This window comes from Eublepharis macularius, chromosome 6 (genome assembly GCF_028583425.1).
Source record: "Eublepharis macularius isolate TG4126 chromosome 6, MPM_Emac_v1.0, whole genome shotgun sequence".
NCBI classification, from domain to species: Eukaryota; Metazoa; Chordata; class Lepidosauria; order Squamata; family Eublepharidae; genus Eublepharis; species Eublepharis macularius.
This window is the reverse complement of record NC_072795.1, coordinates 111,260,001-111,285,196: the sequence shown is the minus strand read 5'-3', so window position 1 is coordinate 111,285,196 and position 25,196 is coordinate 111,260,001. Positions and strand designations below refer to the sequence as shown.

The following is a 25,196-nucleotide window of genomic DNA, read 5'->3' as shown; positions in this document are numbered from 1 at the left end:
GAAAGCTGACATGAAGAAAACTGATTCATTTGAAACGTAGTGCTGGAGGAGAGTTTTGCAGATACTATGGATGGCCAAAAAGACAAATAAGTGGGTTCCAAATCATATCAAGCCTGAATTCTTCCTAGAAGTGATAATGACAAGACTGAGGTTATCGTACTTTGGTCACATCATGAGAAGACAAGAGTCTCTGGAAAAGTTAATAATACTAGGAAAAGAGGAAGAACCAAAACGGGATGGCTTGACACAATAAAAGAAGCCACATCCTCTAGTTTGCAAGATCTGAGCAAGTCTGTTAATGATAGGATATTTTGGAGGTCTTTCATTCATAGGGTCGCCATAGGTTGGAGGTGACCTGATGGCACATAATACACACAATACTTGTTGTAATATTGTTTTACCACTTTGGAAAGAACGGCATTTAAAGACACAGATGTGTCTCACCATCAACCACTACTCAACGGTCCCACATCAGCCGCTGATGAGCAGCAAATTTACATTCCAATGTCATGGAGACAAAGCTCTTCTCTGTTTTTTAGCTCCCTCTCCCCACATTAGGTATTCAGATGGTATACTGTCCCTGAATACAGAAGCTTCATTTATCTTATTATGGCTAACGTAAGTCAATAGGCTCAATCAACATGAGTGCATATAATATGTTTTAAGCCATAACCAAAACCACAACTTGTGGCCACTAAATTCCATAAGTTATGCATCCAAATTTAGACAGGAAAAGCATTGAATCTCTCTCTCTCTCTCTCTCTCTCTCTCTCTCTCTCTCTCTCACACACACACACACACACACACACACACTCACACACACACAACGCATACTACAACCAGATTGGTCAGATCTTCAAATGTTAAAATATAACCTGCATCACAATTCTCAGTCTGGATACTCCTGAGCAGTAGGTTTCAATAGTCCTACAAGAGTAAATGGATAGATTTTATAATATCTCTCAGATGTACAATGTATTACATTTTGTGACATGCTACAACAGAGCACTTTCTGGGGGGAAGTCATGCTTTTTAAAGAGGCCAAATGCCCACCCCTGAAAAACTTACTGTAATTTATCTATGACTGTAGCCAATTTCCCTCCTTCACCGCTGCACCATTAAAAAAAAATTAAATATATTTGCCTCTTTAAGTGAACCAACCAATCAGGGATCAATGGGGGTATGACATCACGAAGCCAGATCTGACTATGTATGTAGTAACTTTACTGAAAATAAAGCTAGGATCCTATGACTGAAAGGCCACAGACAGACGGACTCTTTCTGCTACTTTAATGCAGACTCAGAATAACTCATTCTCTGGCTGCATAGAAGAGGGTTTCACAAAAGGGGGAAAAGTGAGCGAAGAATGGCTAATGCACCCAGACAGCTGGCAACACACAGTCCATAATACAGACACCTGTGCAAAGGGCCCGATTCACATACGCAAGGGGCATCAATCTTCTCACCAGCACTCTCCTGGGAGGGGCTGTCTCAGGTTGGGAAAAGGGTACATGGGAAAGGCGGAAGCTGCTTATTCCAATGACCCGTAGAACTGAGGGGAACCAGCAACTCACGTCTGACTGAAAGACAGTGTGGAGCCCAGACACAACCTGCACAGGCCACAAAAAGTGAATCAGCCCTGAATTTCAGAGCACAGGTAAGTGTCATTTGAGAGTTCTAACACATGCCCGTAGCTTAACTGAGCCAGCCCTTGCTAGAAACCAGCCTGGTCCCACCAGCCACAAGATAATCATATGAGGGTATCAGCCTCATTCCCAAAGTAAAGATCCCTCACCTCACGGATGGTTGTCTTCCCAACCCTTGTTGTCTGAACTTGTAAAAGGTCACCTGACAACAGAGTCAATTTAAGCCGTGTTCTTGTACATAAACAGGCTCATAAATTTGTTTAGACTGGGCAGAATTCATGTGTTTTGTGTTCCATTATTATTATTATTATTATTATTTACAGCCCACCTTTCTCACTGAGATCCAAGGCGAATTACACAGTACAAGTGAAAATACAATACAGCTAGGACATTCACTGTACACTGCACACTAGGACATTATAGTACACTGCAAAGTACAATAATGGAGAACAGGACATCCCGGGAAACAGATAAAACGGGGTATGGTAGCAGAAATTTGAGAAACAAGCATAAAACTGAAACCTTTCTGAAACAAAGCATAACTAAATTACATGGCATGTTTAGCAACGTGGAAATTCCCCAGAAGTCCCATTTATACATAGTCCCTATCTCTACCAAGGTATTTCTCTGAGTTACTTCTCACAACACAGCCCCATAATCTGAGTAGAAAGCCCTCCGTTTTGCACAGTTTGCTGAAAGCCAGGAGAGCGGGAGCTTTCCTGACTTCCTCAGGCAGGCCATTCCACAAGGTGGGGGCTACCACAGAGAAAGCACGACTGTGGGCAGCTGCTGGCTTTGCCCAATTGCAGGGCGAGATCAGCGGGAGGCCCTGTCCATAGGAGCGCAGCTGCCATGGCGGAACATTGGAAGAGAGGCGATCACACAGACATGAGGGGCCAAGGCCATGAAGGGCTTTGAATGTGATAGTCATGACCTTGAATTGAACCTGGTAGCTGATGGGAAACCCATGTAATGACTGCAGAATGGGAGTGATATGCATGCTCTGTGTAGCTCCTGAGAGTAAAGGTGCTTAAGACGTATTGCTGCATGAGTTCCTTTTTTTTTCTTGTATGCTTGCCCACATGAAAGCCATTTCAACCTTTTCTTTAGCCCTACTTCCTGTATTTAAGAAGGTCACTCACCTTACCTGCTAAGATCCTAGGCATAGCAATAGAAAACAATAATCGTGACAACCTAACAAAATAAACACTTACAACAACTGCAAAAATATTCTTATTGTTACTGCATAGTTCAATTTGCCATTCAAAATATATCAATACACACAGTCTTCATAAACAGACCTATACATAAAGTGCTAGTGCAAAGCAATGATGATACTACCTATAAACAGTCGATACTTTTAAAGTCCATTAGGATTCCTTAGGATCACTAGGCATGGCAGAGCCAGCAACTTCTGCCTAAGGATGGGCAGTGGGGCAAAGGGCTGTTAGTATTAAGGCCCTAAGGAAAATGGGACCAGGAGGAATGAGGGGAAAGCCTTGTCTAAGTCATCAGACCCTGGCTGGCACACCTGAACCAACAAAAAGCATTTCTAGGCATTCAGAGATGGCTTCCCACCATGCTACCAAATCCAGAGCAGAGAAGTTATCACAGAACTGCCAGGTAACACGGAGTCTTCCACTTTCAACCTGTTCTGGTGAAGAGGTCAGATGGGGCCCACGTGCTGCTATTTGGCTACTCCTAATTGGCCTTAAAACCAGGGGACAGGGTGTGCGTGTGGGGGGGGAGGTGTGCTTCTGGAGTCCTTACCTGGGTAATGATGTCATACCTTGTCATGACAGGAATAATGTCATTCCTGGCATGACAAGGAAGGCTCTAGGGTGTGCTCCCATGTGCTCTAGAGCTCCTGGGCCCATTCCCCATGCCTTTTCCCACTGCCTAGGGATCCCAGTCCCCTGCTACAGGTGGAGAATTCCCTGATCCCACTTTTTGTCCCCCGCCACTGCTTACCTGGCTGGCTGGGAGCGAGGCAGGCAATGGGCGCTCCTGGGGCTGGGGCGACAACATCATTGACGTTTAGGATCCAAATTGGCCTGCTGCAAAGTTGCGCACATGCTCCCCAACCTTGCGTGATGACATTTCCCAGAACTGATGCCGTCGTGCCGGCATGGGATTATGCACATGAGCATGCCAGGACCAACAGGAAGGCAAGTGCTAGGTCCCTCCTGCTGGGAGGGTAAGAGGACCTGGTAACCCTACCCCTGCCAGTCCAGTGAGTGGTGGCAGGGCGGGGGGGGAGGGGCTGGGAGCAGGAGATCCTCCACCCTCCACCTGGGGACTGGGCTGGCATCCCTAGCCACCCCTAAAGGAACCACACACATAAAAGATGGGTAGGCTACTGGACAGCACTTGCTGCTTTCAAGGCAACAACACAGTTCAGCTCCCGGTTTCAGACCCAACAAATTGGTTACTAGGTGGGCATTGCTGCTCTTCTCAAAACTTCTGTGGACGCTATTAAGATGCTTGTTCCCTGCCTTCTTAAAAAAGACATGGACTTACAAAGGTATCCAATGTTGGGCTTCTAACTCCACCCCTTTTCAGAGTTAAGAGTCACATACAACCAGACCTGGTTCAAGTTATTTTGCTATCTCAACCAAAATAATGATCATCCCATGGGCCAAAGGTGAGGGAGAAAGGTTTTCTAGAAATTGCTCCCAGGCTCAGGAATCTCTTCTCTCAGAAAAAGGCCTGTGTGTCTCCATCACTCCAGGCTGCCGAATGCATGGAGGAGCCATTTTGTTGAAGATGATTATTTACAAATTTGAAGAATAAGATTTCTAGTAGCTACTTGATTGCTATTTGCAGTTTCTCTGTTCCATTATGCTTCTTATGCTGTATGTGTTATTTTTTTATTATTATGTGGTTTGCCATTTGAGACAGAAAGGTAGGAAAGCTGCACATAATAAATTAAGTAGTCACATCTTCTTCCACTTGTATTGCTGGATCTTTTGCCCACATTATGTTCCTGACTTATTTTTCTCTTCTTTCTTTAATTGGGGTAGACTTTGCCTACCCCAATTAAAATGACTCTCAATGCAACCCTATGCTGAATTTCTTCAGTCCAAGCCTACTGAGGTCAAAGGGCTTAGACTTGTATAACTCTGCATAGGATTGCACTGTAAATTGTATTATATCTGACAAAAGAGGGTTCTAGCCTACGGAAAGCTTATCCAACAAGAAGTCTGTTACTTTTTAAAGTGCTATAAGACTTTATTTAGTTAAATTTTCTGAAGAATATATGGAAGGAAGGGTATGCACTGTGTGGGAAATACGGGAACTTGTATGAGTGCAAATGTCAAAGATACAAACAAGTACAATAACTGAAATGGATTTGGTTCTTAGCACTAACCTAGTAGCTGTAATCCAACTGCCCTACGCACAATAGCTCATCCCATGTAATCAACTGGTGCTAGCTTTATTGAGGACTAGTTTTGATAGCAAGGAAATTGCCTTCAATGACAGGTCTCTGGAAAGCCTGTAAAAATTGAATAACAACTGCATATAATATTGTGCTGGAGAACAGTGATCTGAAACAGGCCTTCTCTGGAAGCATGTTCATAGGTCTACTTATTTGGACAGACTGGTACATGTGAGGCGAGTTCTCCAAATGAAGTGACCTTTTGGGGGCAGCACAAGAAGGAAAGTGCTACTGCACCACAGGGGCTTGGCTGGCTCCCTGCCATCATTTTGGTGTAGTGGTTAAGAGCGAAAGGATTCTAATCTGGAGAACTGGGTTTGATTCTCCACTCCTCCACTTGAAGCCGGTGGATGACCTTGGGTCAGTCAAAGCTCTTTCGTAGCTCTCTCAGCCCCACACACCACACAGGTTGAGTGTCACGAGGATAATAATAACACACACTTTGTAAACTGCTCTGAGTGTGGCATTAAATTATCCTGAAGGGCGGTATTTAAATCAAATGTTGTCGCTGTAATGTCTGCCTTACTTCAGAAAGCACTCTTTGAAGACAACAAGTAGAGTTATAATTTAAATAAGTGGGTTTTTTTTTAAAAAAAAAAGTGGTAGTTCCATTCATCTGACCAAAGCCTTCTGAAGGTGCCACATGGCAAATAGAAAAGAGCAGCAATTGCCCATACCCATGCCTTCTCTGTTCTGGATCCCATATGGTAGAATGGCCTATGTGAGGCGGTCAGGAAGACTGCCATGCTCTTATTATTCTGCAAAATGGACATTTTCTATAAAGGAAATAGAGTCAAAGTTTTAACATATGTTTTAGGCAATTTTGGTTGATTATTATACCTATAGCATTATTTCCTAATTTTGTAATTCAGCTTTATTACATTGTTAACATGTATTATAAACATATAAAACCCAGTGTGGTGTAGTATAGTGGTTAAATCAAAAAGAGTCCAGTAGCACCTTTAAGACTAACCAATTTTATTGTAGCATAAGCTTTCGAGAATCAAGTTCTCTTCGTCAGATGCCTGATACAGAGACTGGTCAAATACAGAAGAGGAGGAGAGAGCCTCTTCTCTCTCCTCCTCTTCTGTATTTGACCAGTCTCTGTATGAGGCATCTGACGAAGAGAACTTGATTCTCGAAAGCTTATGCTACAATAAAATTGGTTAGTCTTAAAGGTGCCACTGGACTCTTTTTGATTTTGCTACCACAGACTAACACGGCTAACTCCTCTGCATCTATAGTGGTTAAAGTGTCAGACTAACATCTGGGAAACCCAGGTTGGAATCTCCACCGCGCTACAGAAGTTCACTGGGTGTCCATAGGCCAGTCTCACACTTTCAGGCCATCTGACCTCACAGGATTGTTGTGAAGGGGAGAATGCTGTAATCCACTTTGCATCCCCACCAGGGGAGAAAGGAGGTATATAAATGATGTAAATAAAATTTAAATAAATAAAATTAATAAAATAATGTGTTTACCACATTGTTCTTTTTAGTATACTGCAGTTTTTTGCATCCTAATTTTATAGTCCAGTCTTTATATATTGTTTATATGTATTATACTGTTATCGCACTGTTTTTGAACAGTGTAATCCACCGTGCAGCTTGGTGAGAGAGATAAACTACAAAGGAAGTAAATTCAGAAAGCAAAGGAATAAGGAACAGAGCCTCAATCAACAGACTCAGTGATAGGGTAAGCAGGTAGATCTCCTGATCTGACTGAATCCAATATTGGGCATTAAAGGTCACCACTGGCAGAGCCTGGGGACAAAATGGAAACCAATGATGATGATAAACAGTTGTATGCTACAAGCAGCAAGCCCCAGGTAGGATCTTGTAGCCATATTTGGGACCAACAGAAGTTCCCAATGATCTTCAAAGGAAGCTCCAGACACGACGTATAATCTGGATGCCAACAAGGCATGTGTGACCACATGCCCACAACTGCTCACGCCATCTATTAGTCTTTAAAGTACCACAGGACTCTGTTGCTTTTGCTGCAACAGACTAACAAGACTTCCCCAAATCTTAAAACCTCCTCCTACCACCCCTCTCCCATTTTCAAGGTCCCAGAACAAAAACACCTTCCATAGCCAAGCAGGACAAAAGTTCGGCTCCCTTTCGAGAGCACCAAGGCCCCTTCCTAAAACAATTTGGAAAGCTCTCATAGATCTCACTGCGAAGTGCAAACATTTCACCTTCCTCGTACACACTGGGTTTTCCCTCCTTCCTACCTACAGTATCATGTTGTAAGCCTAGCAAGCCTCAAAATAAACCAGAAGAGGCACAAAGGCTCGGGACACGGGCCAAAAGGAACCAGCTGCAAGGGAGTTTTCTTAATCTGGCAACAGACGAAATACAACTGAGGCTTCAGTTCTCAAACACACTTGGCAGTACATTCCATTGACACCAGCATTTTGTTCCAAATTGATACACTTGAGATCATAATGTATATCTGGTCTAGAAACCAGGAGCAGTGGTGCAGGCAACATGCATGCTATCTGATGTCCCACTAGCATCTACAATTCCAGGTTACAATACTCAAAATCCTAGATTTTAGGACTTTAATAAATCTGTACCCTTCATAATTGCAGACTGAATATTTTCCATCCCATTTAAAACAAGAAAAATGTTTTATCCAGTTATGCCTCTTTAAAAAGACAGCTCCAGTTTTTCACCTTTCATCATATCAATTTCACTATCCAAAGACTGGCAGACAAGTTGCTCTCCCCTGCAGAGCAAAATCCTGATTATTCTGATTTCATACAGCTAAAGTATGCAGAGAAACTGCAACTTTACAGCATCGATATCTTTCCGACACAATCCTCAATAATCAACAGATAGTAGCACCAGAGTAACAGGCAAGACGACCTAAAACTGTGCGATAGGGGCCTCCCACAATCCTAAGTGTAAAAACAGAAGATCAAATACTTGCTATCCGCTAACAAAGCATGGAAGAATCTCCTCAAAAAAGGATTCGAGAAAAGAATAAAGCCATCCAGGCTGGAGCAAAGTAGGTAAAATCCAACATAACCAGGAGGAACATGACCCTATTTGAGGGTGGCTAGAAAAACGAATGCTAAAGGTGTATCCCACCCCCCCCCTTTACATCTGCATGTCCACTTCCCCATTTCAGAATGAGGGAGGCAGGGGTTGAGAGAACCTAAGAACGCAGCAGAAGTCAACAGATCCATTACTGTACCTGATTATGAGCAGCAGTAGGCATCCAGTTTCCTCTCCGGTGTATAGAAAGAAAAAAAATGTGCAGAGTTTTAGCGCTTCAATGAGAACATATGTGCATGCAGTTTTCGGCAGTGATTTTAAAGGAAGGTGCTCTCCCTTCGTCTTGCAAATTCTCAGGACAATCCATCAAGAGCTGGCAGCTGCTGCTTCAGTGGCTAAGCAGTTAGACCCATGGGAGGGGAGGTAGGCGATCGATGGAGGAGCCGGCAGCAGAAGCTTGAGACTGTAGCACTTTGTTTGCAGAGATCAAATCCTAGTGATTGCCAGTAAAAACAGGCGGTGGAGCAACGGCAGCTTACACCCTCTGAAAGGAACAGCCTCCACGGTCTGTGAGCCCCAGGACGCGGGGGTGGACTTTAAAGAGGGCTAGCTCTGCGGGCTTATCTGCCAATGAAAATCTCAGGGCTTCTGGCAACTGAAGCAGCACACGCCAGGAGACCACAGAACACAGGAACAGCCCCAGAATAGTGCGGTTTCTTACAGCTGATCAGAAACAGAGGAGAGAAGGACGCTCTTCCACAAGAATCCAACCACTAGGCAAACTTCCACGGCACCTTTGAGATATTGTACCATTTCAGCAAGAATGATGTTGAGGACACTTGCTGCCATCCTCTGATTTTATTCCCTCTTCAGGAAGTGCCCCGGCATCCGCCAATCTCAAAAGGATTGAGGAAAGGGGAAGAGGAAAGAGGGGCTGCAAGGAAAGCCAGCTGCTTCACCAACTGAAAGGAAGAGGTGGGCGTATGAGTGGCTTGTGCATTTTATGTACAGGGATTAAGCAAATTCTCTGCACATTACTCGAAAGCCTAGGGCAGTGGAAGCACAAGTGGAGGGACACATTCCCACCTATTCCTTAATTCCCTAAATGCACAAAGCACCCACTTAGGGGTAACTCCTCCATCCTCACCTCCACTTTCTCTACCTGTTTTTGGCTTTGTGTTTCTTTCTTGCAAAAAGGGCAGCACCACACCACCGGTGGGGGTGGGTGGGGAGAGGGGTGATTATTTCAGTGCAATTTGATTGTGAGTTGCATAGAAGTACAACTGGATTTGCCGTCAGACTTCCCCTCTTATCATATTACAGTCTTTACCAAGTCTCCTTACAAATGTATTGCAACTGGCTGAGATTCCCACACCGTGAGCTTGGTTTAGTACTACACAATTTTTTTAGACATGACACAGCCAGAAGATCAAGGAAAACACGTGTGTTTAAGTTCACTTGTTCCCACCAGAAAAAGATTTGCTTGTATCTTAAATAATCAACATTTAAAAGGAAAAGTAATATATAAGAAACAGCAACAAAGAAAAAGATACTTTGGTATGTTTAAAAGAAGTGCAGAGCAGCTACAACGGAGAGAAAACCAAAATAAGAGTCATGCTGTCATGCAGGCATTTTCTACACTTGTTCAGTGGGACTTGTTTCCTATTAAAAGTGCTCACATTTACAGCCTTAAATGGCTACAATACACCTCAGGAACATGGGGAAGGATTGGCTTTCATGATTTGCAACAGAATGCAAAGCCACACAGGGCCCCAACTCCTAAAGGAAATCTTGGTAAGAGTGGGAATCCCTTGCCCCACATATCAAACTGTTGCTCCTAGTTTTGAAGAAAGAGCATTTCTGCTCCTTCTGTAAAAGGAAAATTGTCCTCCTCTCTGAGTTGAAAGATCATCAGTTAAAACTATTCTTCTCCCAACAGACAAAAATCCTTCTTAATTGTGTATCACTACAGATGCCTAGAATGGGTCAATGTTTCTTGTGTCAACGGGATATAAAGAGTATCCCTTTCAAAGCCACTCTGCCGCCTACGTTTGGAACCACCCATCAACACTTCTCAGAGGCTGCTTCACATATCCCACCCGTAAACCTTCCAAGATCCCACTTCAAGAGAAGCAATATTACGAAAAATTTGCCTAATTCAATTGCATCAGTAAAAGGAAACCTACAGCGGTAGAAACAATTCTTATAAATCTTTAAAGTGCACCATGCAGCCAAAACTAGAACCACTCAGAATAGTAATCAAAATATTTAGTAATAATAAAGTGCAGGTCCAAGTGCTAATACAGTATTATCATACACAACACATGAATACATATAAGGAATGGAAGTAAAGAGTCCACCAGTGAGTCCACAGATATAAAATCTTCCTTAAGATACTTAGAGCAATGCTCTCTTCATTCATTCAACAAGTAACCCCGACGGCGTGAGCAAGCCAGGAAGCCGACTCCCAGACGGGAGATACTGCTGCAAGGTGTGGAACACACTGGGGAAGGTGCAACTCCCCAACTGCTCAACAAGTCGCAAGCTGGACTCCTGTTTTGGGAATTCTTTCTCAAGAGCATGGAAGGACAGCAATAATACCTATACACATAATCATAAAACATTCAGGACTTCACAAACATTTGTAATACACTCCATTCCAATAGTACTTACAATTAATAAAAGTAACTTACAGTCCCAAAGTGGTATACAGCTTCCCTTCTCTTATCCCAATTGGGAAACCCAGATACCAGGTGGCATACAGAGTGGGCATGTCATATATATACTCACAAAGTTACAATGATTTAAAGGTACAGCGATAAGGGCTTAATGTGAGATGACATCTAAGCAGGCGCACACGTATATATTCACAAGATGACAATTTATAAATAACAAGACCAATCCAGTGTCTGATTCAAAACTTTTGGAACCAGAGAACCTAGTTTGAAAATCCAGAAAGACTCCCTTGGCAGCAACTCTCTTTGAATGTCTCCCATAGTGGAGACATTCTCACAACTTGTAACAGTTACCAACTTGGGCAGTTGCCAATCTTTCACATTTTCAGGGTGGCACGTTCAGAAGGCTTTGCTCAGGTGATCAAACTGTCACAACAATCCATAGCCAGAGAAGCAATTCTAAGGCCATTAAGAGCTCTGCAGGTGATGACCAGGACCAAACTGGTAACTGATTGGTAACCAATGGAGTGACTACTTAATAGGCGTGATACACATTCTCCACCTAGCTCCCAATGGTAACGGAACTGCAGCATTCCGTACTGTAGAATTTCCAAATCTACTTTAAGGGCTGACCTATGTAGACTGCATGGATCCAACTGGCAGGGGTGGTCAAATAGTCTGAAATCCTGGAGAAAGACAGTTGGGATGGGGAAGAACTAGGGGACAGCAAGTCAAATTTAGCAGAAAACCCCTCTTCCAGTTCCAAAATCCCAGCCAAAGAGATTAGCACTTGATATTTCACTGGACTAAGAGCTTCCATCTAAAGAGAACTACATAGACCTCAGATCTGTGCTTGATTCCACACTGATTAGGAACTCCTGAAGCAAAACAGTCTTATTTATAGTGTTTTCACCACCCCGGATCCTGGAATAAAATGGTCACATCACAAACTCAAATTATTTAACTCTTTCACACACACACCCAAAACAAGGTGGCAACAGCCAGAGTCAAACTGCTCAGACCCTTCAGAGTCTTTTATGGCCAAACAGCTTTGCCTGAGGAAGCATTTGGAAAAGTGTCAACTGCACATAAACGAAACATGCTCTTTAAATATTATTCTTCCTGCAACAACACTGTCAACTCACACCACAGCTGCCGAGCAGAAGCCAAATATTTATAGGATACTATCAGGCCGAAGGGAAAGAAAAATAGCATTCAGTAGGTTCAAAGTCAAAAAGAGTGAGGAAGGAGGAATGTAAACAACCCAGCCAGTGTCCGAAAATGGTAAAGCTTGAAGATGGATCTTTAAAGCTGAACACAACACGTTGGCTATAGATATCAGATAAGAGCCAGACTTCTTCCGCACCTTACAAACTGATCCGGGTAATTAATCTGATTTCGGCCTGGCTGAACAACTCCTTGCTGGTCATAAGAATGTGGTAAGCTTTGTAATGCTTTCCTTTACCCACCAAAACCAATGACAGCAGGGCAGGCCTCAAACTGGAAACTGCACTATTGAAGAGGTAATGGATGGTTTGCATCTCCGTGAGTTTAAGCACGAACGCCTTCCTTAGTGGAGGTTTCTATTACAGTTCACGGAGTTCACCAAACATCTCCTCTAAGCTAACAAACCCTATCCCTGCTCTGCATTTTAGTGCATCTGCAGTGCTACACACAATACTGTTTTTTCGCTTTGCCTGAAAGAGCAGTAGTAGAGATACGGTATAGATACTTACAAGAGATTCCCACTCCCCCATTTTCAGCAAGAGGCAAGGACAGACAACACAAAGAAAAGCAGTTGTGTGGTGGGGCTTCCCTCTGATACAAATGCTCTTTCTGACTTCACCTCCATCTGTGTTCCTCCAAGCCCTAGATTGCTACATTGCCTCCCTTGCAACTTAATACTGTTCCCGTCAAGTCCCATATATCAATACCAGCAGGGCTTTTTGCTGGTGGGACACACTGGTATGCAGTACCGGCACCTCCTTCCATAGTTCTACTACCTCTTTTGGCTGGCAGGATTGCAGCCCCAAGGTGGCAAACATCATTACTGTGGCACCTTTTTTTCTTTTTCTTTTAGAAAAAAAGCTCTGAAACCAACACATCTCTCTATTTCCTGTCCACCAAATGTCCATTTCTAGACAACTTTTTTCTTGCTTCCTCTCCACTATCTCCATCTCTCAGCCTTCTCCCCAACTTTCCAGGATCCCCATTTAAACCCACAGTTTCCATAATATCGCCAATCAGGCAGGAACTCACAAGTATCAATGTCGACAGCCTTCCACCATCATGTCAGATCCACAGATGATGAATGCAGATACTGAGCAATGAGGGAAGTTCATTCTCTGTATACTTTGTTGTAGTCATGCCTCTTGATAGGAACCCCATGCAATCCTCCATGGGTTCCATCGACTGATATGTTCTGTGAGTTCTGTGCTTAGAACTTAGAGCCGAAACAGACGTGACGAGATACCTAGGTTCAACTCGTGTTCTCTTACCTCAAGGTTTGTCAGGAAGTGTAGGCGTCCTTGCAGCTTAAAGTTTATGCAGCTCCGAGCTGCATGGCTTCAGGTGGGGGGCCAGGTGAGCAAGGGGGAAGATGCAGCGATGCCCTCGCCCAGCCCCCACAGAGCGACACCAGGCTCCACGGGGAGAGCAGGAGGAAAGGCACCCAGAGCACTGCTGCATCTTCCCCCACCCCCGCTCACCTGGCCCCCACCTGAAGCCACGCGGCTCGGAGCTGCATAGCTCGCTGTCGCTCTGCGGGGGCTGGACAAGGGGTGGGTGGAGCGACGGTCCGTGCAATCAGGGTAAAGGCAGAGCATGCCAGGCTATGCAGCTCTGGGCCATGTGGCTTTGGGCAGGGGCCAGGCAAGCGAGGGGGGGAGATGCTCTGGACGCCTTTCCTCCCAGCTCTCCCAGTGCAGCCGAGATGAAGCGATACTCCTGATGAAGCGGGGAAGGGAAAATGCCGCAATGCACCTTGAGAGTGGGAGGAAAGGCGCCCCACGCCTGCACTTCCCTCCCTGCTGCTCTGTAAATGCTAAACTTTAAGCTGCAAGGATGCCTACACTTCCCAACAAACCTTGAGGTAAGAGAACACAAGTTGAACCTAGGTATCTCGTCACGTCTGTTTCGGCTCTTAGTTCCCAGCTGCACACAGGCCTAATTCAGATTACGGAACACAGACAGAATGGACGTAAGCCACTTCTCCAACTTGAAGCAGCCTTGGGAAGTCACTATTTGCCCTGCTAGCAAAATTTACGTTAGCCAAGAGTATTTTTAAGTTTCTCCAGTGCACTAAACAATGACTCACTGTGGCCCTTTCAGATACAGAAAAGTAAGGAGGAGCTCAGGGCTTATCCTTGATCATGATTCTGATCAGGTCTATGTATGCCTGAGAATTAATTTCCAAGCATGCAGAGTATATCTGTCAACAGGGACATGGGGACATGAGAACTTTAACACATGAATGACCCACCTTGTCAGGCATTAGTTCCCAATCTAAATAAGGAAAGTCATGGACTAACTGCATATAAGGATTTTCTGCCTCAGACTTACTATGTGCCTTAGTGAAGTCACTTTCCCTCAGTCTCTGTTAATATGAGGAAGAAATTGAGAGAAAATAGTGTAGGACAGATAAGAGTCAGAGGGGAAAAGGTATGGGACAGAGCACTACTGCTTTGGGAAGTCATCTCCTACTGCTGGCCTTAGGAAAAAGCATTGTACATTCCCATAATGCTCAAAAATGCAAGAAAGAAAAGGCATCCGTTTCCCCCATAAGCAAGCATATTACCGCGGGTGTGAAAAGATTTACAATGTCCCCTTTCAACATGTGGTTTTGAACAAGAATTCTATATTGAAGTATTAAAGAATTTAAATGCTGCAGCAAAACAAATATATAAATCTTATTTAATCAATTTTGTATTTAAAAAAAAAACTTACAAGAGAAAGAGGACCAGAAGTTCCCAGCATTTTAAAAAGAATATTCAATTTTTCAGTACTGCTAAATGGCTAAAGTAGACATGCAACAATGTGGAAAAAAATTAAAACAAAATCTTTCCAGCCATTGCCATTTGCCACAAGGGTGTCAAGCTTTGATTGTTTTTACTTGCTCCCTCTGGCTTTTTGAAAAACGGTCTGTTGCCAGGCTGTTTCCAAGCAACAGAGATTCTCACACATTTTTTTTTGCCACAATACTATTTATGAAGCTGAAGAGCTACAGAAAAGAGGTGGAAACAGCTCAATGTTAAATTTCCTAATGATAGGAAATCTGTGGAGTCATGTCCTAAGGAAAGAAGGAAAACTTACACAAAAATTTATGCTCTGTGAAACCGTTTTGTAAGGAAACCACACAGATGGTGTTTACAAGGCCTCTACCACACCAAACATATGACCATCCTACACAAGTTTTCACATTCATTTGGGTTTCCATGGAAGTGACCCCATGCCTTCATTAGGTCCCTGAGAGAAGATTTTCACTTTCTAGGGATCCAGCTTGCGATGACTGATTTAGAACATTTTAGAACATACTTATTAATTTAATTTATTACATTTATATGAAAGTAAAGCAAACTGGCAGGGGTGTGTGAAGGAAAATCTCTCTCATTAAGCAGTATAAATTCAAGTTTCTGACATCCTCATAAATATGGTGGGTTGAGATTGTTAGTAACTTATTCTTGCCTGCCCTCTCAAAGTTAGAACAGGTTACAGGTAGTCACATTGATCCAAAGCAAAAATCAAAAAGGTTACTTTGTACTTTTTATTAGGACCAACCAAAATTACTGCATTCAGGTTTCAAGTTCTCCAGAACTCGTCATCATGACGACTCTTAAAAGGGGTGGGGGAAGCCTTGATACTACAGCCTCCACGCTGTATTTTTCTTCCCCTCCCTTTTAGAACACCAACCTGGAGAACTCAACACTTGAACACCGTTTTGTGTCATTTTGGCTGGTCCCAATAAAAGGTATTATATGAGGCTGGAGGTTTGCCTTGCCTGCAGATACACTTGTGAGGGACTCCTCATTAACCAATCTCTTCAATTGTGACAAATGCCGGAATTGTGAATGGTTGCTGTCCCTGTGACCAGTCCCAGTTGTAACCAGCCTCCCCCCACCCCCGACTGACAGGCATGAGGTCAGCCAGGGCTTGGTCTCAACCACAGGGACACCCAACCTGGCCTCACTTTGTGGGCCAATGGGAAGTGAGGAGCTCACCTGAGCTTCCTGTCAGGTGAATTACCCCAAAAACACCAACATCACAATGGGGTTAGCCAGCAAGAGCCGCCCTGGCTGAGGAAGGCATGCCATTGGGTTGGAGAGGCCAGTCTAGAGGAAATCTAAGGAGAGGGAAGGGTCCTCCCCACATGGTTAGGCTGTGCTTTACAGGCAGCTTTACACCACAGTTGGAGGTGGCTAGGCATAGAGGAGGGTGAAAACTAAACCACCAGGAGAGGAGTCAGTTCTGTTAATTAGACCCACTTGCACTCCTGAATAAAGGTGTTGGCTCATCCTGTCTATGAGAATCAAACTCATGGAAGGCCGTCCACTTCCCATCTTATCGTGCTCACCCATGCTCCAGCCCCTTCTATAGTTCCACTTCCTGGGGCAAGGACACTGAGGGGAGGGGGCAACAGTGCTTATCTTGCCGTTAGAATTATACTTAACAAGTTGGGACCCACTGCAGATGGGTCCTTGCCCAAGGACAGCTGTAATTTTTGTAGCAGTGCTTGGGAATGGGGAAGACAACCTACTGGGACTGCTCCAGCAGATGTGACTTTCTAACCATTGGCTGCAAGGGAGCAATGAGACAGAGAAATTCTCCACTCACACCCTGCTGTCCCTGCTTCCCCCCCCCCTCCCATTCCCCATCCCCTCCATCAACTCTCCCCACAGAACAGGGAGATGTTGGGACAGCTAACTCTCACCACTGGCCAGTGGTGGGGAGAGGACTTGGAGCTGAAAGCATGGAAGCTTCCAGCTCCAAGCCTCCCCAATCAGCTGGCCAATGGTGTTACACGGGATTATCTAGCAAACCCCAAAATGATGGCTAAGGTCTCACAACGTACCATCACAAGATCTTGGTTGGCATTTATTTTCTTCAGTTTGGGAGGGTACCACCATGCTCTAGTCTATGAACGCTGAAGCCACTCTAAATCGGATCATCTTTAAGGTGCTTCAAGACTTCTGCTTATTTCTGTTATCTGTGGTTTAATATATGGATCATATAATAGAGGATGCTGGTCTAAATTACAGTAAGATCCCTCACTGTTCTATGACATGCTGAAAAGAGACAGCATGCGTAGTGAAACATAGATGTAGGAGGAAGTGCTCAAAAACACACCGTAGATTCAATCTCTATGCCTTTCAGCACAATCAATACTTACTGAAATTAGCTGTGCCATTCCCTCGCCCCCAAACTCAGTCTATTTTACATTTGATTCTGCCTTATCAAACCAGCAAGACCTGAGTCCAATAGCACCTTAAAGACCAACAACATTTTCAAGGTATAAGCTTTCAGGAGTCAACACTCTTTGAGGAAGGTATCATGAAAGGAGCTTCAACACTTGAAAGCTTTTATCCTGAAAACCTTGTTGGTCTTTAAGGTGCTACTGGACTCGAATCTTGCTGTTCTCCTGCAGTCCAACATGGCTACCCTCCTGAAAATTATCAAATCAGTTCAGGAGTGCATTTTGTACTTCAGCATTGTACATTTTAATCAAAACAACTGGATTTTCCTATCAAAATCTTCAAGACACTGTCTCATGCTGACCTCTTCTGGCAAATCAAGGCATTCACACACAAATAGTTTAAATTTAAATGTATATAATATATTTCAGGAAATTACAATTACAAGCCATGGCCAACTTAGCAGAACACAAATTGAAAGTTAAAAAGCATCAAAGCCACTAAGAGACTCTGCCCTAACAAAGGCATGCTGGCTTAACTTGGGAAAGGGATCAAGGCTCAAGCCTTGCTTCACACAATGTAGCCCAACATGAATCTTCCAATGCAGGATACATTCTGCAGAAAGTCTCAGCCAAATCGGGAGCTCTGGCCACTGTTAGCTTGCATTAAATAAATGATTTTTGAAGCACAAATCTGCAAGAGCTCGTCTGGTGTAGTGGTTAAGAGCAGCAGGACTTTTAACGTGGAGAACCGGGTTTGATTCCCTACTTGAAGCCAGATGGGTGACCTTGGGTCAGTTGCAGCTCTCTCAGAGCTCTCTCAGCCCCACCCACCTCACAAAGTGATTGTTGTGAAGATAATAATAAACACTTTGTAAACCTGAGTGGGCATTAAGTTGTCCTGAAGGGTGGTATATAAATCAAATGTTGTTGTTAGGTTTGGGGCATTTGCGCTACTGGAGGCTGTTAGTCAGTTACAATGCAAAATGTGTTTTAATTTAAACCTCTATATTGATGTCTTTTGTGATCCTGAAATGCAAGATACCTTTTGTTTGTTCAATAGTAAGTTACTATTCACTGGCTCAGTTTGGACATTTATTAAAACATGCTGTCTTCATGGCTCAAAGTGGCTTACAAATCACAATTTTAAAACACAGTTTAAAACATAAATAACAAAGCCCCAAATAACCATGCTCCCTACAAAAGATGTGTGCAGTTTATACCCTGGCCTTGCAGGGCCTCCTGAAGATTTCTAAACACCACGATCCCCTCACCTCATCAAGAAGCCTGTTCCACAAAGTAGGAGCAGTAACGGAAAAAGCACAGCCTCAGGTTGATGACAGGTGGACTACCTAAAGTGAGGGGAATAACCCGTATGTGGCAGCCTGAAAACTGTCACTGCGGCACAGGGATGTGGGAGAGAAAACTGTCCTTTAAATATGCAGGTCCTCACACAAAATCAGTCAAGTTTGTGAAATCTGGATTCTCAGCTCCACAAATGGATCATGCTTGCTTTGACATGCGATGGCTTCATTCACACAAAATTAAAATTAAGGCTAATTGTGGTTAATAAATCAACTTCAGATTCTAGTTTCAAATGATAGCCTGATGCCCCCTAGCCTGCACAGGAAGTTGAATGACCCGCGTTCAAACAATCACACTAACCATAGGTAGGTTGATGAACCTGTGGTTTTGTGCAATGTCTGGACCGATCCACTGACTCCATCAAAATATAGATTGGACTCTATTAGAGGTACAGTCTTGCTTTTTGCTTCTATTATTCTCAGAAGTGCCTTGGTACATCAGCATATTGATAGTACTGGTCCCAAAAGATCCATAAAAGAACCTGTCCTCTTATCCCATGACTAGTAAAGCTTATTCAGGAGTCTTTGGTGAGGTTCCTTGTCAAAAGCCTATGATGCCTAACAGGTCTCCTTATCCACATACTTATTAACCTACTCAAAAGGTTGATGAGGCTGGACTTCCCTTTGTAGAAGACATGTTGATTTTCCCTCAGCAGCCTTTGTTCCTCTCTGTGTTAATAATTCTACATTTAATAAACAGTTTCTACTAATTTACCTGGAACAGATGTTAAGCTACCTGGCCTATAATTTCCTGGATCCTCGCTGAATCCCTTTATAAAAACTAATGTAATGTTTGCTAATTCTCAGTTCTCTGGTAGTAAATCTGATTTCAGCAACAATTTATATATACCAGTTAGCAGACCAACAATTTCACATCTGAATTCTGAGCCCTCGAACTCTGGAATCACCTGGACACAAAGACCCAAGCAGCCAGCTCGCTGAGGTCCTTCTGGAAGCCAATAAACATCATTCTTTTCCAGAAGGCCTTTGAAGAACACTAAATTTCAATGACACTATGCCAGGTTGTTGTTAGTTTTCTCTTTTTATTGCTTCTGGGTGTTTTACATGGAGTCAGGATATTATTCGTTTTAATTTTGTGGTGGTTTTTTTCAGCCTTCAGATTCTTTTGCGGCTTACCTGTGCTTTTGTTATACTGTTATGTATTATTTTATACATCTTTATTTTAATGCTGCAAGCCACCTTCAGTGTCCTATAGAAGGCCTGGGCAGCAATCAAATAATTGATAAGTCAACCTTTTAAAAAACGGTTTTGCAAGAGTTGCACAAGTGCATGCCCGCTAGATGCTCCATCAGCACAACCACAATAGTCTTGAAACGGCTGCAAGAAGAAACGGCTGCAATTGCACAACAAGCTTGCAATTTTTTAAAAAAACAACTATCTAATTCACAGGACTATGGATAAACAATTGGTGTGATGAGAGTTTTGTTACCTACTGAAAACAAGAAATAATGCTCTGTCATTGAGAAGTCAGATGTCCGGAACAGACTGGACTGGGAGGGGAGCAAGCTCTTGGTCTCCTGCAGTGCAATCCTAGACACAGTTACACCCTTCTAAGCCCATGGAACTCAATAGGTTTAGCAAGATGTAAATCTCTTTAGGATTGCATTGTAAAAATCCAACAAATAGCAAATACTGTTTCAAAAATGCTGGTTACAATTTCTCTCACCTAAAGGCCCACGACCATCCTCTCTCTAACATACTGATTTACAGAACACCGATGCCCACAGGAAAGCCCTAAAACGGCGTATGTTTCAGTAATGCTCTCAAGACAGATACTGTAGTATGGAGTAAGATTTAATACATGGGCTCCATAGCAAAATAAGGGCAACCCGGTCTTCATTATATTACACCCAGCTTTCACGATCTCAACAACTAGGCTCTTTAAAGCCAAAGCACATGCATCCCAGATGGCACTATTCAACATGAATCCTCTCTACTGGCTCCTGGAAGTTTATGACTGTAGGCTGCTCCTAATTGTTCTTACTGTGCAGCTGAACATACAAAGAGTTCTGCTTCAAAAGAACAAACCAAGCAAACAGCGGACAATCTGCAAGACCTGCTGAGAGCTTCTACTTTATTATGCCATCTGTTCCCTGACCACATGATGAGGACACGCAGAAAGACAGTGCAAGCAGGAAGACACACCTCCTGTGTCCTGGGGACTTGCTTCAGAATCCATCAGCATCACGTAAAAGCCAAATAGAACCCCACAATGCTGGGTTTCAATGACCTGGGATAAGCAAGTGGTTTCCATTTTGACCTCTTCTACCATATTTCCTACATTTTAGCTGGTATTCTATTGGGGGGAAACACACTGATAATCAACTTAAGCATATATTCACACACCTCCAATTACACAGATGCTCTGTGCCATAAAGTATCCTTCTGCAGCGATAGGGAGAAACTTGTTGCCTAGACAGTTAAGCAGCCACATGAGAAGACCACTGATACCTCTCGATCACTACCGTTTCCTCCGGCTCCTTCTACATGGAGGATTTGCTTGATCCTGGCTTTCAAAACAGAGCAGGATTTTTCAATGCATCCACATAATGTTGTCCTCCAATCTTCCCCTCTTTTGCCCTGACGTTTCCAGAAATGTCAAAATCAAAGTGAACTTGCCCACAGTGTGGACAGGAAAGGGTGGATTTCTGAACCTCACCATCCAGTGTCATTTCCCCTTCCCTTCCCCTGAGCAACATCCTAATTGGCCAATGACATTAACAAGGTAGCTGCATCAGTTGCAGGGTCACACAAGTCACTAAAATTATTTTTTTAAAAAAAAAACACCGTTCAATGAAGGAGGCGGCACAAAATCATAGTTGAGAAGCAGGACAGGACAAAATTTACTCCTTGAAAGTATTTCCAGACCGCTTTTCCAGAGCCCAAGCTGTTAACCACACCAGTTCAAGAAAGCCATCCATCAAACTTGTCCAGAAGAATTATGGAAGGAACAGGGTAGAATCTTCCCTGCAAGAAACTTGGGAAGGAACACACACAGCCCAGAGCAAAGGAGGGCAGCCTGTGGAATGGAGCCTGGCTTCTTTAATGACCAGGAGCAGCAAGAAGATAGCAGCCCGGACACAGTTTCTGGGCATAGATCTGAGTTTGTTTTCAGTGGCATGGACACCAATAGCAGCCTGTACCAACTCCACTGCTTATTATTATTACAACCATTTCCAAAAAGATCTCATGGCATAGCAAGGAGATGAAGGAAATTCCGATATCGTTTGCAGAAGGCCCAAGCAGTAAACGCACTCTGTGGTCTGGTCGATGGCCAAGCCTAGCAGAGAAAGCTTCTAAAATGTTCAGTGTTGCTCCCCATTGCAAAGCAAACATAATTCCTTCCTAATGGAAGCCAAAAGCACACCACCTTCTCTGGCTGCAAGACTTTCTTTCGAATCTTGAGAGTACTGATTCTATCAAAGATTCCCCTGGGAAGACAGGGAATGTTTTTCCTCAGGATATTTTTAGGAAGATGTTTATTGGGGGTGGGGGTGCCGCCACGAACGAGAACTGTAAGCAAAGAGGGCTGCACCTACTGGGAACGAATGCCCACAAAACACACCCAAACAAAAACACACTGCGGATTATCTTCTTGAAGGGAAGCAGTTGCTCAAGTAATCAGAAAGCACTTGTGTTTAAAATACTGGACACGAGAAGTGCAAAAATGTATGAGCACGTTCTTTAAGCAATTTCTTTTCTTTTAAAAAAATGTATATTATTTCTTAATACTGTTTGAGACAGACCCCTCCCCCCTTCACACACACACACATTATGGAACAGAATCCAGGTGGCGTTTCATTACTACTTAGCAGTGCTTAATTTCAGATATTAGAAACATCAAGCCACAAGCCTCTCTAGAAGTCATCTCTTTTCTCACAATCTTATCGTGCAGAGGCTGAATTGCCATTTTCTGAGATTAAAAGAGAGCCACTCTGTGCATGCTCAGAGGTATTCATCTTACTACATCACATATTCCAGAGGCTTTCCACTTTCAAAAGGTCCCAAGCAAAACCACAGAAACTATTAAACTAAGATCTAAACATCTCTTTCAAGGAGCTACATTTCCCCTCCTACTCTCTTTTTCCCCTATTAAATAACTTATAGTGTGTGGATTAGCTTTTTGCCTGATTTAACCACCTTATTGGCCTTCTACCAGGGAATGGACAAAGAACTTTTCCTGTTTATTTGTGGTTCGCACGGGGAAGACACGCCCAAGGACGATTCAAATGGTTCTAACAGCTTGGTCCGGTGCACATTTACTGCGGAGTAAGTCCCACTAACATAAACGTTATCTATTTCCCATGCATAGGGCCAACGGGTAAAAGCTGCAATCCAAGCACTGTTACTACGAAACAGACTCCAAGGGAGCCACAGGGGCTTACTTATGAGTAAACATACACACCAACGAGTTCTAAGAATGTGCGCCCCCCACCTCCGCCCCGATTTCCCTCCACCCGGGCGCCGGCATCAGGCAGAGCTCTCCGCGCCCAAGCGTCCCGGCAGCTCCACCAACTCAAGCCGGCTCAGGCCAGGCCCCCCTCGGCGCGCAGGAGTCCCCGCGGCTTGGGAGCCGAACCGCCCTCGCCCCCTCGCCTCGCTCCACAGGTCTTACCAAACCGGCGCAGGGAGCTGCCCTCCACAGCCAGGCGCACTTCCTGCCAGCTCGCCGGCGGCGGCGGGAGGGGGTGCGCCGCAGCCCCGAAAGGCGGAAGAGCCGCTCGCCCGCCGGAGGCACCCACCTGGAGCTAGCCGCTCTCCCGCATGCCTCCGCGGCCTCACCGCCCTGCTCCGCGGCGCCGCATCACCGCGCCCGCCGCTCTCCGCTCAGGGACGCTCCAGCTCGGGCCGGCGCGCTCGCTGCAAACCCGACCGAAGAGAAGCGGCGGCGGCGAGGGCGGGGCATGCGCAGCCGGCTGCTGCTTCACAGCTGCAGCAGCTGTTTCCCAGCACAGACAGATGGCTCTTTTCAGCTACTGCTCTTGCTCTTGTCCGGTGAACAACTGCAGGAGAGCTTTCTTTCTCTCTCTCTTTCTTTCTGCATTTGTGACCCAACGCAGATACGTGCTATAGATGAAAAGAAATGCAGGGGAGAAAGGAAGCCTTCTGGAGAAACGATATTTTTATTTTATTTTAACCGCTCGTGTAACCACGCATCCAACAGAAACAGGTTCAAGAGGTTCCCAGAAATATTCAATAGGGTAAGGTGTTTAAAATGAAGCATCAAACGGAATTCACGACTCAGTTGGCTGAGCGAGGAGAGATGTAACAATGAAAAGTGACAGAGCAGTTGGAGCGCTGTCTTAAGCCTGGATTCTTAAATCCATGTGCATCAGTACACAGTATCAGTTTTTGCACAATAAGTGGGTATTTGTTGTCTGTGGTCCATATGCTGATCCAGAAGTTGTGCTTCTTTTGTTTAAAAAAAACCCTCCTGTTCCAAAGATCACTGAACATACAATATTTTGTGCATAGGAAAATTAGATACTTTCCTGGGATAGTTTTGCTAGTGTGATTTAAGTATGATTGTGTCAGACATCTCCCATTCTATTCTATTCCCCATGAAATGGATTTTACCCTACCTTCCATTTACCTCTATTCCACTTCATTTTATTCATCTGAGCCCAATTTTTCATAATCATGATCTTCTTGAAATTTGATCTCCATCCTTTAAGATGTCACCTGTTCCCAAGGGCAGACAGGCCAATTAACAGGGAAATTTCCCAGTGGGCCACAAGCCTAGAGGGCTATTGGTGGCCAGGAGAAGGCTGAGCCAAGCCCCAACAACTCTGCCAGTGCCTCACTGCCACTTTGCTCAGGCCTCTCCTCAGCAATAACAGTTGGTGTCAATTCATCAGCTGTCTCACTTCATCAGCTGTCTCCTTGTCCACCACTACGAGTCTGGAGAAGGAAGCAATAGGGGAGATAATGCCCACTGTTTGCCTCCTGGGATAAGAGGCCCTGCAGCACTGAGGATTTGTAGCACTACGAGGGCCGCTTGGCTTGGCTTGCTCCAGAGCCATTTTCACTTCCCAGTTCACTCTTGCCTATTCCTTCCAATTTTGTATCACCTGCTAACTTAGAATTCCCTTTACCTCTTCTTCTAGATCATCACTGAAAATGTTAAACAGTATGGCAGATTCTTCCAGTATACCATTAAAAACCTCTCCCCAGTTTGAAGAAGATCTCTTATTAAGCACTTCAGGTACAGCTCATATCCAACTGTTCATTCATATAACAGTAGCTTCATCTTCTAGTCGAGGTTTTTCTGCTTGGCAACCAGAGGCATTTTGTAAATACTTCACTGAAATCGAGGTATAATTCAGTGATTCCCCATCCCCCAGCATGGTGCCAGTGGGCACCATGGTGCCTGCTGGCAAGTTTCTTGGCACTCAGTTGCTTCTCTCCCAAAGCAAGTAGCCAATCCCAGCTTTCCTCCACTTTATCGGAATAGGAGATGCTTCAAAAGAGCCCAGGATGCATAAATTTTGTGTCTGCTGGGAACAGCTGCCTGATCGTTAAAGAACGGTTGCCTTGGAATCTCCAAACGTTTTGTGGAACTTCCCAGTCTTTTGTGACTGGAACCAGTTCTCATGGCAGTCATTTCGTGATTGGTCCCCCCCCACACACACACACCACA

At 44.2% G+C, this 25,196-nt stretch overlaps 1 protein-coding gene across 3 annotated transcripts in view; it reads right to left on the bottom strand.

The window, feature by feature from the left end:
• The window catches only part of PALD1 (phosphatase domain containing paladin 1), a 157,116-nt gene extending 133,757 nt beyond the window's left edge, over positions 1-23,359 (bottom strand). For 2 of the 3 annotated variants that reach the window (XM_054984134.1, XM_054984135.1), the window contains exon 1: positions 23,299-23,359. The gene's annotated coding sequence lies outside the window, so the exon portion shown is untranslated. Of the gene's footprint in view, positions 1-8,289; positions 8,434-23,298 lie in introns of those variants that run through there. The other variant, XM_054984137.1, reaches the window with a different exon arrangement.
• Between the last annotated feature and the right edge of the window lie 1,837 nt (positions 23,360-25,196).